This window comes from Quercus suber, unplaced genomic scaffold, assembly GCF_002906115.3.
Source record: "Quercus suber isolate HL8 unplaced genomic scaffold, Cork oak 2.0 scaffold_148, whole genome shotgun sequence".
NCBI classification, from domain to species: domain Eukaryota; kingdom Viridiplantae; phylum Streptophyta; class Magnoliopsida; order Fagales; family Fagaceae; genus Quercus; species Quercus suber.
This window is the reverse complement of record NW_027069609.1, coordinates 1,229,968-1,244,565: the sequence shown is the minus strand read 5'-3', so window position 1 is coordinate 1,244,565 and position 14,598 is coordinate 1,229,968.

Below are 14,598 nucleotides of genomic sequence, written 5' to 3'. Positions count from 1 at the left end.
TTTTTTTTTTTTTTTTTTGCTCTTTGCAATATTTATTGTTAAATTTTATTATTATAATATTTTTTTTTCAATGAGTATCCATAATAGACCCAAAAAATTTAAGACTAAAATTTTGTTCTTATATAATTAAATAAATAATCATTAAAAAATTTGGTATTAAAACTTTGTTGTTATATTGTTGTGCCTAAACATACAAAATTGTAAACATGGTGCATATCGATTAAAAAAAAAAAATTATAGACATGATATAATTATTGTATTGTAATTTTCTTAGTATTTTGTTTCTAACATTTATATTTGTCATAAAAATTGTTGTAGTTATTTGCAAACCAAGTGATATTGAAGAAATTGTAAGGGATCGACTGCATGTTTGTAGCAAGGTTAGAAAATAGTGATGAAAATTTGTTGAATAAGTTGGTCCATAATGCAGATGAAGCATATGCTTTATATAATGATTATGCATTGCGAATGGGTTTTAATATTTGAAAAGGAAAGCCTAGATATTATAATGGGATGAAGAACATAAAGCAACGTGAATTTCTATGTTTTAAAGAGGGTTTTAAACTAGATGAAGATTTTTGTAAAGAGAAATATTCAAATAGACTAGAAACTAGAACTGGTTGTAAAGCATTTATTTGTTTCTTAGTTGAAAATGGTGTTTGGAGGGTTAGTGCATTTAATCCAGAGCATAATCATGAACTTGCACTACAATTAGAGAGGCATTTGTTAAGATCTGGTCGTCGTATTTCAAAACCTAAGGCAGATGTAATTGATACCATGGTGAATGCAGGTATAAGTACAAAGAATGCTTATTCATATCTAACAAAAGAAGTTGGAGGGAGTGAAAATGTGGGCTTTACCAAAAGAGATTGTTATAATCATGTGAATATGCAAAAGATGACAATGATTAGTGCTGGAGATGCTCAAAGCTTATTGAATTATTTTAAGTCTAAGCATGCAGAAGATCCCATGTTTTTTTACACAGTTCAAGTAGATCAAGAAAATCGAATGACAATTTTTTTTTGGAGAGATGGGAGATCAAGTGTTGATTATGATTGTTTTGGAGATGTAGTGGTATTTGACACTAAATGCCGTACTAACAAATATAATTTGATTTGTGCTCCATTTGTAGGTGTTAATCACCATTGACAAAATGTGATGTTTGGATGTGCATTCCTTTTGGATGAGACCACTGATTCATTTAAATGGTTGTTTAAGTCATTCTTAGACTTAATGGGGAATCGATTGCCTATAACAATTTTCACAAACCAGGATCAAGCTATGTTAAATGCCATTGGGGAAGTGTTTCCAAACACACATCATCGGCTATGTTTGTGGCATATTTCAAAAAATGCTCCTTCTCGCTTAGGAGACTTAAACTCTAACTCAAAGTTCATGTACTTGTTCAACAAGTGCCAAAAATATTGTGATTCAGAATTGGAATTTCAACAGACATGGGATCAAATGACACAAAATTTTGATATTGAGAATCATCATTAGGTTAATATGATGTACAAAATTCGACATAAATGGAGCACTGCATTCACTAAGAATTTTTTCATAGCTGAATTTAAATCTTCCTCAAGGAGTGAGAGCACGAACCATGTTTTGAATGGTATAGCAAATAAATCAATTAGACTCACTAAATTTGTAATTGAATATGAAAATGTATTGGCAGGTATGCGTTCCTTGAAGTTGGATGAAGATTTTCGATGCAAGCAAGGTGCCCCACAAAAAGCAGTTAAGAAGAGTGGCATTTTGGGTCATGCAACTCAAGTTTACACCTGTAAAATATTCAAATTGTTTGAAAATCAATTTCTTAATAGTCTTGCAATGGTTTGGGATCAAAGAAGAAAATAGTGAAAGAGTACACATTGTTCGGTTTGATCATCTCAATAACAATATTTCTTGTTCTTGTAAGAAATTTGAGTCATTGGGGATTCTTTGTTGTCATGCATTGTGGGTTTTTAGTATTAAAAATTTAACTAGAATTCCAAGCCAATACATTTTGAAACGTTGAACAAAAGAGGCTAAGAATGGGATGATGACTTACGAACAAGACAATCATTCATTTAGTAATGATAAAGAGGCAAATATAGTATGGCGTAATAGCATGATACGAATAGCGAACACAATCGTATCTAAAAGTCAAGGGGAGGATAGCCTTAAGAGAATTTACCAAAAATTGCTATTGGAACTTGATGAAAAAATTGAAAGGGAGTTATCAAGGGTCAAGTTTGGTTCAGATGCAAATGTGGAAGAGAATGAAGTCATACAATGTGACACCACTGATGAAATGCCTTGCTTGCCAAATGAGGGGTCAGTGTTAAATCCTCCATGTGTGAGATCAAAAGGTTTAAGAAATACTAGACTTAAAGGGTACTTTCAGAAGTGCAAGGCAAACACATCTAAAGATGCATATTCTTCAAGTGAGTAACTTTTTGTTAAAAACTAAATATACAATTTAACATTTTTATCATCACTAAATATTTTTGTATATTAAATTCTGATTTTGTGTGTGATTTTTTTTTTTTTTTTTTTTATGTACAATTTCATAGGAAAAAGGAAACAACAAGTAGTTGAAGAACATTCAAATGTCTCATTTGGTGGCGCATGCAATACACCAGTCTGTCAACCACCTAATCCCAACTCTTATACAGGCTTTATAAGTGCTAACTTATATTCTCAATCTTACTCGCCTTGGACAATGCATTCTCAGGTATATATATAATGTATAGTCATAATTTGATTGCTATACTTGATACCTAGTTATGAGCTATTTTCTATTTAGGACGTGAGCTATGTAAATGTACCATTTACATTTATGTTACAAGGTACTGATGTTGTAGCCCAACTTAGTTAGGTAAATTGACACAATTCATTCATTCGATACTATGTAAAACTATATGTACAAAGTTTTGTTTTGATATAATGTGTTCTTCTATTTTATTCCTTATAGAATTCATCTACATGCCAAATGAGCTCATTGATTTATAATTCCAAGCAACCAGATTACAAATACAGCCAAAAGGTGAATTTAGAAATTATTGTGGCATACTTGTTTTATCAATGGTGTCATTTATTTCTTGTTCTCAAGAATTACTTACTTTATATATTTTATTTATTTATTTTTCTTTAAATTAGGTTGTCAACTACATAGAAAAGTTACAGAAGTAAGACATGGGAAGTGGCCACAATGAACTAAGTAAGAGAGTTCATAAGGTATTTTTTATTATAGTTGATATTAATTGGGATTTGGTTCATTTTTGTTCCATTCTAATTGATGCAATGTTTTAAATGTTTCTAGGGGGAAAATATAAATTTGTTCTAGGCCGCCTTGGAGCTAGAGCTAGGACTGGAAGAGCTAGAACATGAGATATATGATGTGTACTTGGATCAACATTTGATGGATTTCATTTTTTTTTTTTGTTAGGACTTTGTATTATTAGGATATGTTAGTGCTAGATTGAAGTTGATTGTGGTCGCTCTTTTGTAAGCTCTCCATGAGTTTCTTTTTTGTGTTGATATTTTTCATAGCCATTGTGTACTCATGAGGAGATTTTGTAATGACCAACTTAATATTATGCCAATGTTATGATGAATCCATATTGATCGTTTTAATTTTAGTTGATGAGACCATTGTGTCTATTAAGTTCAATTTTTAATTTTGGGCTGTAGGCTTTGCAGTAGGCAAAATTGTTTTTGCATAATTTTGGACAAAATTTTGTTATTGCAAAACTGTTACTATACAAGGAAACTGCCACTTTTGTATAGATAGAGGGAATCTAGTATAATGAACACCTTCTATCTTTTGAAAATTACTTTTTTCAATTGGTGCAAATATTTCACAACGACCAAACTTCCTCATGAAGCGGTGTATTCAATTTCCATTACAAAATGGTAAAACTAGTGGCCATTTCAATTTTCATTACAATAAACAAGAGACCAGGCTTACCAATATCTCAAAACAATTGTCATTACAATATATCACAATCACCAAACTACAATTCATCCACACTTTCACCTATTCTAAATACAAGTACTCTCCTTGTCTTTTTTGCTTTCACTAAACAGGCTAAAATGACCACAAAAACAAAAAAAAAAACTTAATGCCAAGTAAACAAGTAGTCCCTCTTCCTCTACTAATGCACAATTTAAATCTCAGCAATCATTCTTTTCCTCATGATGTTCTTTTCCTCCAAATTCATCAATTGGATGTCCATGGCAGACTCGTTATCTTCTAAATCAACAACATTCTTCTTACATGCATAGGTGCTCTAGCACAAATTTCATTATCGATTCTCAGGAAGAAATTGCATTGCTGAACTATCTGCAATTTTGTAAAAGTGTAGATAAACTTTAAGTGGTCCTCTTACTCAGCCATGAAACACTATGACAAAGTTTAAGTCTAAAATAACACATCAGCTCAAGGCAAAGCCGTAGAGCACAATGCATTGGAACCAAAGTTTTTAACAGGTATTTTCACAAACATCATCTGTGCATTTCAAAAACAACATTAAAATCAAATCAAATATAAATTAGCCACATTTGGGCTAGAGAGAGAGATGAGAAAGCCTTAAGATAGGAGGTCACATGAGCAAGCACAGTCGGTGGTGGTGGTGGTGTGGGACTCGGTGGCTGATGCAACCATAGAGATTCTGCCATGGGTGTCCCACATAAAAGTATGGTAGAAATAGAGATTTTAAAGTTTGGTGAAGTTGAAGAAAAAATCAAGAAAATGAACAGAGAAAGTGAGTTAAGGAGAAGAGAAAAGGGAGAAAATGGAGAGACATATGGATTCTAAAATTTGTAGCAAATTAATTAAACCCAAATCTGAGAGCTTTGTTCCCTTGTGTCCGCCATTGTCTTCTACAAGTTCTACTGAGAGCTTTGCGTTGCTATTGTCTATGGCTTTTAAGCCTTTGTCTTTTACTGAGAACCCTATTATTACTTATTTTATTGATGCGGGGCCAAACCTTTTAATTGAGAGTCAATGAGGGCACGCATGAATATTTTGAAGGAGCGCCCCTATTAAAAATTTCCAAACGTTAACAGACGTTAACAAATAACAAGAGCAGGCAGTCCTGCTGAGGTAAGCAATTTTTAATGTGTTGGCATGCTCCTATTGGCTAGGAGTACAAGGTCAGCCTGCTGATATTATACTCCGGGACTACACAATAATTTCTTCATTGCTAAATCCATGAGGTAATTAATATATGGTAATCATCATGCTATAAATGTTAAAGGGAAGTGCTACATCCACAATATTTTTCTAATATTTTCACTTCACAATAAATCATAAGTAGTAAGTTGTTATTAGTCCTATTTTGACTCCACAACTTAAATTACTTTTTTGCCCATCCGTAACAATTAATAACAACTTGTTACTTAAAATTTATTGTGAAAGTATTATGAAAATGTTGTAAATATAGCATTTTTCAATATTGAAGAATGCCTAAGAGCATCCACATTGGTGGTGCTAAATAGTTATATTGCTGTTTTTAGTACCACCAAATTCCAAAATGTGCCCTACAATGGTGGAGCCAAAGCTATATTTTTTTACTGTACAGCTACAGTGCACTGTAGCTGAATGGTAATTTATTTATTTTTTTTTGTGCTTTTGATTATTTTACACATTTTATTCTTTCTTTTATTCTTATTTCTCTTCATCTGCGTTCACACTGCTATTGTTTGTGCATTCACACTTCTTTTACTCTTTTTTATTCTTTCTTTTATTCTTATTTCTCTTCTTTTGCATTCACACTACTATTGTTTGTGTGTTCACACTTCTTTTACTCATTTTTTTTCTTTTTTTATATAGTGTTCACATTGCTGTATATTGTTTGTGTGTTCACATGGCTATTGTTCTTTTATTCTTTATTTTTCCTTACATATTGTTTTTTTATTTGTCCGTTCACACTTCTATTGTAGTAGATATATTATTTTATTGTGATATTTATATTATTTTATTATGTTAAAAGTTAAAATAAATCCACTAATGTTGGATGTTTTGTAAAGTGAGTAAATAAAATAAATAAAGTAACTTTTTGTGATACCAAATAACTAAAATATTAGCTCCACCAATGTGGATGCTTTGACAGACTAACACATTCTCATACATTAATGACCCCAAAACTTTTTTTTTGGATGGGTAATGATCATAGTTGTCAAATCGTGAATCGTATCGTGAATCGATTTTTATTATTTTTTTTTATATCGTATATCGTATCGAATCGTGTATCGTAAGATATACAAACACCTAATAAAATTATAAAATAATAATAAATATACATATATAAAAGGTATATTCATTATAAATTCGAAATATTTTCAACTAATAACCAATTTAATCATTACCTATGTAATAAAATTTAACAAAGCTAACTAAATAAATCACATTAACTTATGTTTATAACATGCATGTTCAAATTGATTAAACTCAAAAGTGATAATACATGATATATGAACCAAAATAATAATACATTTTCATCACCTTGGCTTATCAACTCCATATAAGTCAATGTTATCATCATGTTCAACATCTTGCAAAATTATTTTTTTATAGATAATTTCTTCATTATTATCAACATTTACTATTTTTTTTATTCTAATAATTTTTTCTTTATATTTTTTCTTAGAATTCTAGATTTTTAGACTCATATTAATAATAAAAAAATAAAAAATAATTATATTTTCATATAATATTTTTATTCTAATAATTTTTTCTTTATATTTTTTCTTAGAATTCTAGATTTTTAGACTCATATTAATAATAAAAAAATAAAAAATAATTATATTTTCATATAATATATTATTAATAGCATAGAAGATAAATTTGCACATATGAAAGTGAGTGTTATGAGTATGGTCTAAATTTTGTAGGAAAAAGAGAAAAAAAAAACTCGTGAACTTGCTATTTTATTAGACTCAATTAAGTTTCCTAATAATTTTGTGTTAAAAAAGTATAATAACTTGTTTAAATCAAATAAAACCACAAATTTTAACAAAAGAAAACATTTTAAATTCCCATGTCTATGTATCGTACGTATCATACGATTCACCGATACGATACGATTCATGCGGTACACATCTATGTATCGGACGATTTATGAGTACTTACGATACATCCTTACAATATTACGATACATCCTTACAATACGAAACTTTTTGTACACGATACGATATATATCGTATAATACGTATCGCGTATTGTACGATACTGACAACTATGGTAATGACCCCAAAACTGTTTTCAACTTTCAATGGGTTCTCTCCTCTAAAAAACTTTCAATGGGTTCATAAATATTTTCTTATCTTGGCTCATTTTATTATCTAATTTAAAGAGAGAAAAAATGCTTCCCAAATAAAATAAATTAGATATTAGGGAATCAATCACACTTAAAAAATATTTTGATCGGTCATGATGACGCCACACCTCAATCAAAACATCTGTCCTCTAAAGCTTGTAGATTCAGAATCTAGCATTGACACTGGCAATGAAACTTATCCCAATCACTATGCCTACTTATGTTCTCAAGAACAATAAAATTTATTTTGTAAGAAACTGAGTAATTTTCACTTTATCTCAAGAAAGGTCCATATTTCTCTACTTACTTTGTCGTAAAAGATTGAGGACTTTAAGATATTATTGAAATAAGAAGAAAAAAAAAGGAGAAGATATTATTGAAATAAAATGGGTGTCTAAACTTTAACATGATTAGTAGATTTATTTTTGACTCAAATATTTAGGATATAGTAATATCCATTTCTTTATTAATATTTATGTTCGTTTTTTTTTTTTTAATTGAGAATCAGTTATCTTTGGTTTTATACATTATTTTGTGCATTTGATTAAATGCTTCAAAATTCAAATAATTTAAAATGATGTACATCTATCTTGAATGGTACATTCACATTATATTATTACGACCTTATTGATCTCTTCACTTGTTCAAGTAACTAATAATTGAAATTTTCAATAATGCAAGAACTCATTGGCAAGAATTACTTTACTCTTGTGCAAGCTTCTAATTCTAGCCAACAGACACTCCTTTAACACAACAATTTAATTTGTATGAGTATATGACTTCTGCTAAGATTCAAATATTAAATTATTAATTGCACAAAAAGTATCATAAAATCAATTGCCCTAGCTAAAAGACATTATGAAGAAAAACTATTATATTTTCAAAATGAAATTTCTTAAACAAATCTTCTTTTATAAATTCAAAAATCAATATACAAATCCTTATAAATTGTTGTACTTTTTTTAATTTCTTAATAACAAAATTTTTCTAAAGTTAAAGACAACAAAAAGATAGGAATTATATGGGAAAACTAATGATGATATATACTTGAGTTGATTAGGCTCATGCTATTTGAAGTGCAAGCTAATGACTTTATCTCTCTATCCATCCCTCTTCACTTCCCACACGCTTTCCTCAACCTTCTCAACTTGACGAAGAGAAACCTCCTGGTCCATTGTACAAGTGCTTTCAATGGGGAATTGATTTTTGTAGAAAGGGACCGTGGTCTTTAACTAGTAGACCTTATTTTAAGACGTGTATTGTTAAGCAATTCTTCCAGTGCATGTATACCACCAAAGTAGAAGGCTGTGATGTCAAAGTTTATGAAATTGCTAAAGACTGCATAAAATTGTTCATACCGAAATCAGTATTGCAAGGCAGTAGTGCAGAATGCTTAATTGAGTGTTTTGAAACGAAAATAAAAAAGAATTGAGATGTCATCTATGCGTGAAATCGATGAGCTTTCAACATCTAGTAAAATGTTCTTAACTGCTTGTCTCTCTCCATGGATCTGAAGGTGCAAACCATGAACAAAATTAATCCTTATGTAAACCATGTTTATCAATTTTCTAATACTATTTTGTCAAAGATCACTTTCCCATTTTTATTCATATCTTGGGATGTAATAAAAGGTCCAATATGTTTGAGCTTAAAAAAAAAAAAAAAAAAAAGGTTCAAAAAAACTTAACATGACAAGATTACAATGTATAAGTCTCACTTCTTTTGGCATACACATAGATAACACACAATCAAAGGTGATATATGGTTTATCCAACACTTGCAATTACTCACTAACAATATGTGGATCTCATCCACCATGGCCTATGGGACTCACTTTGAGGGTGAGTAGTTACATGTATTGGATACATTATATGATATATACTTTTCTGCCATCAAGATGTATATATATGGAAAAAAGAATTTTGCCTCTTTAGAGTTGGACATCCATCATTAGGGGGATAATTTGTGTTTTAACCCACCAGGACAAACAAGGTTTCATATAGTAAAATAATAAAAGTAAGGAATTCAAATATTTGTCTTATTTTCTCTACTCCACCCTATGCTCCACAAATATAATTAACAATGACGGCTAATATTCTTGCATATACAGTCAAGCTTGCATTTGTTATTGCTGGTTGGAACATTCGTGGGGTTGCCAAATAGACCTTCACTCCTTTGCTGCCTGGGATTTTGTTCATATTGATAGAGAAGCTAATATTCTGTGCATAATCTTTGCTTGTTGGGCTTGTGCCTTTGATTTTGATGGCCAATCTCCATCTCATCTATTCCAAATTGGTGTTTTGTGAGGGGAGATGGCCTTGGCCCTTCTTTTGTACAAGCTCACTTTGTTTAATGCATCTTATCAAGCTTGCATGCATGTATGGTTATAGCTCTCGCCTTGAGTCAGTGTACACCTTAGGTTTTTTTTTTTTTTTTTTTTTTNTAAAAAAAAAAAAAAAAAAAAGGTTCGCTATCAACTATTTATTTTTGTTCTTTACAGCTTGTGTTTGCACCCCTCATTTTCTACTTCATGCCCTAGATTCCAAATGGCATGATTATTATTGAAAGGAAAATAGAAACTCATTTTGATACCGTTCCTTTTCAGTACTTACTGAAATCCTCTTCATACTGCAACTGTATTAGGGGTGTTGGTGAAGAGGTTTGACAAGAACTTTCATACCTTTTTCAAAAGCGAAGACTAATGGAAAATTATAAACACTAATTTTGAGACCTTCTTTTTCAGTACTTTCTGTCTTCTGATGTCCACTCAATTGACTTGACTTAATTTTGTGGCAAAATATATATGGAGGTGTGAAGAGGAAAGCTACCTTTGTGAAACTGGCTAGGAAAGCGTGGTTATTCCTCAATAGAAATCATTCTCTTTTCCAAGAATCAGTTCTGGTTCGTCGAACCATTGCTTGCTTAGAGGAATTTAAGTCGGTAGCCTACTGTTTAGCTCAACATGATGGGAATATTGACAATTCCAAAATTTGTATATCTAAAAAGTATATATATATATATATATATATTTTGGTTACTTTATATTTACAATAAGAGAGATAAGACATGAACTCAAACATATTAGAAACACCATGAAGTGCCAGTCGAGATGTATAACTCTTGCTAAATGGTAGATATTAGGACTGAGTGAGTATCATCTATTCAATGCCAAGAAAGGATTTTACAAGGAAGTTAACTTATTCAGTAAGACATGATAAAGCGAAACATCATGCTTGCGGATCTAGTGATCATAGTTGGATTATTATGAGATTTATGTATATTATGTTGATTTTATGAGTATACTACGTTAGAAGATGGTATTGTTTGATTTTCTCTTCATTATTTTAGATTTTGTGAGATTAGCTATGTTTTTTTCTTTTTTTTCTTTTTTTTCTTTTGAAAAACAAACACACACCAAGGGAGAGATTAGCTATGTTAGATTTTCTGTACAAGTTAGACACCAAAAAACGTTTTTCCGTAACATTTTTAGGAACACAATCCAACGCTAGAACATAAGTAGTTTTTCCTAAAAATGTTTTCAGTAGAAAACTTATCCATTGAAAAACATTTTACATCTAAACAAACACATATATATTTTTGGTGGGGGGTGGGGGGGGGGGTTAGATATGAGCACTCTACGCTCTTTTATTGAACAATCTTATTGAAACCTTAGGTCTTTGACCTATCAAACCTAGGACGTTGGCTTATGCAAAGCTTTTGTAAGGACCATGCTGCAAAGACCAGAGTAATAGAACCATATCATTTAATCGTTTAGCATGCTCTCTTTATTATGTAATCAATAAAATAACTTAGAAATGACTAATATTCATGAGAGAATTAATATATGGTAATGGTCAAGAAACATATGCTGTCAGGTACTGCATGACTACTACCGAAATAGAAGAATGTGATTTCGATGTTTTGAAAGCTGCTTTAGACTGCATAGATTTGTTCATCCCAGTATCAAAATATCGACACCAGACTGCACAATGTTTACTCAGCTATTTTGAACTGCATATAAAAAGAATTGAGGTGTCATCTGTTCGTGGAATCGATGAGCTTCGACATCAACTCAAATGTTCCTAACTGCTTCTCTCTCTCTTCATAGATGTGAACCAAATATCCTTACACTAACCTAGTATATCAATTTTCAAATAATATATTTTCAAAAACCAGTTTCCCAGATTCAAGATCAAGCATATGGCAAGGATGGGAGCTCAACTTCAAGGAGATTTACTGCTTTTATTACTCCTCCTGTGGACATTAGCCTTTTGCTTTTCTATGACTCTTTGGGCATGTACTAGGATAGGCTTCGGCCATACTTTGCTGTTTCTGTAATAAAAGGTTCACTATAAACTATTTGAAGAAAAACTAAATTAAACTTTTCTAGAAAGCATTTTTTGGAACCCTACCTAATTTTTCCGTGTTTGATAGCGCTAGTTTTATTTGTACTTATATCCTAAAAAGACTAGTAATGTTACAATTAAAACTTATCATAATTATTATAAATCCAAGATCCATCTAGTAAACACCCACTGTGAGACTCGATACACACCTACACAACATACACTCAAACACCAATCTAATTGGATCTACACAATTTGGAGTATCATATCACATAATTCCTAACTTTTTAAAAGTCTAACAAAAGTTTTTTTTTTTATCAACTAGTGGATGGGAAAATATTACAAGGCAATTAAAAACACTAAAATCAAAGTACTGATACTCACGTGGAGCCCTAGTGGCAGTTTAAATAATAGTAAAAAGACATAAACTGATTGTAAAAAGAACATGTTCTGTACCTCATTGACATCAGTATTGAAAAAAGGAAAAAGAAAAAAAAAGACATCTATGCTATCGAAGTTGTTAAATCGTGAATTGTAAAACAAAGTTGATTTTTGATTTTTTTGTATCATGTATCATATCGAATAGTGTCATAAGATTTATAAATATTTAATAAAATTATAAAATAATCATATATATACATATATAAAATGTATATTCATTATTATAAATTTGAAATATATTCAACTGATGATCAATATAATCATTACTTATGCAATAAAATTTAACAAAACTAACTAAATAAATCAAATTAACCTATGTGTATAATAGACACGTTCAAATTGATTAAACTTAGAAGTGATAATACTACCTGATATATGAACCAAAATAATAATATCTTTTCATTATTTTGGCTAATCAACTCCATCTAAGTCAATGATATCATCATGTTCAGTATCTTGCAAAATTATTTTTTCATAGACATTTTCTTCATGAGATTAAATTCTATAAGGACGTGGTATAAAACTCATGTTTTACCCATCCAATCCCAACATGCCACATCATCTTATCACATATTTAAGAATAAATACAATCACACTCAATCAATTCTAAAACTCATATATAAATCCAATCAAATTGGAAATTTATTGAGATGTTATTAGGTGTGATAGGATGTATTGAATTATAAGTAAAATGCTGACGTGGCAATCACTTATTGGATGGTATAAAACATGGGTTTTATACTCCATCCTTATAGAATTTAATCTCTTTCTTCATTATTATTAACATTTGCTATTTTATCTATTCTAATAATTTTTTCTTTGTATTTTTTTCTTGGCATTCTAGCTTTTTAGACTCATAATAATAATAACAAAATAGAAAATAATTACATTTTCATTAAATACATTATTAATAGCATAGAAAATAAATTTTTCAATATGAAAGTGAGTGTTATGAGTATAGTCTAAATTTTGTAGGAGAAAGAGAAGGGGGAAAAAAAAAAAAAAACCTCATGGTCTTGCTATTTTATTGGACTCAATTAAGTTTTCCAATAATTTTGTGTTAAAAAAGTAACAACTTGTTTAAATCAAATACAATCACAAATTTTAACAACAAAAAACCCATTTTAAACCCACATGTCTATGTATTGTACGATACATATAATTCACCGATACGATACGATTCATACAATATACACCTATATATCAGACGATTCATGAGCACTTACGATATGCTCGTACAATACAAAACTTTTTGTACACAATATGATATTGACAACTATGTATGCGATCATCATCTCCCACCTAAGATTTGTGTTAACATATGTGCTTGATTTTAGTGTTTTTGTTTATCCCGTCATATTTTTCCATTCACCAATGGATGACAAAGACATTTTTGACAAGAATTTAAAAGGTTAAGGACTAAAATAATGGATGAAAAAGACTTTTTTTTACAGTAATTTAAGAGGTTAAGGACTAAAATGAAACATTTGAAAAGTTTGGGATCATTTTGAAACATAGAGAAAAGGTTAAAGACCAAATTTGTAGCTGAAAATAAAATATGTAAAGTTAATGTTTAATAAATTATCTTCATTTGCTCAAGGTTGACAGTCCTGAATATATCTGTCTCATATGTATATAATCAAGCAATCATTGCAAGAACATTAAAATTTAATTTCTAAAAGAATGAGTCATTTTCTCTTTATGCCCTCAAGAGAGAGGCCAATTCTTCTTCACTTCTTTGTCATAAGGGGTTGAAGAATTTAAGATATTGATTGAAATAAAATGGGGGTGTCTAAGCTTTATTTTTGTCTCTTGAATATTTTAGCCTCATCTATCATACATTTGATATTTTAGATTAAACTATTTATATTGGTTATTCAAAAGTGTTTGTAAATAATGTAATGTATGGTTGAAATTGTTTTTTAGTACTCCTTACAAATGGTTCAATCTCTATACGTCTTAAAAGGCCTAAAGAGAAAGTAGATATAAGTAAATCCATTACTTACATTTATAAATAAATAAAAACTTTAATAACATAAGAAAATTGTAATCTTTTTATCAAAAACCTATTAACATTACACTAAGAATGAGACATAATTGTTAATAAAGCAGCTTCTCTTTTTACACAAATCTCTCCTCCCAAATCATTATTGAAGTGGACCAAAATGGAACGACAAGACTGAACAGGCCAAAAAGGACCAAGTGGATCGAAATAGACCAAACAGGAAAAAAAGGACCAAACGGACCGAAGTGGACTGTAATGGTCCAAAAAGACCAAAGTAGACTGAGATGGACCTAAGTAGATTGAATGGACCAAAGTAGACCGAACAAGCCAAAACGGACCGAATTGGACTAAAGTGGAGCGAATAGACTGAAATAGACCTAATGTACCTAAATGCTATATTGATTTGGTTCAGTAAGAACGTAACAACAATAAAAGCTTAGCTTCATCTTTTTAGAGATATATATATATATATTAAGAATATTATTGTTATTATATGATA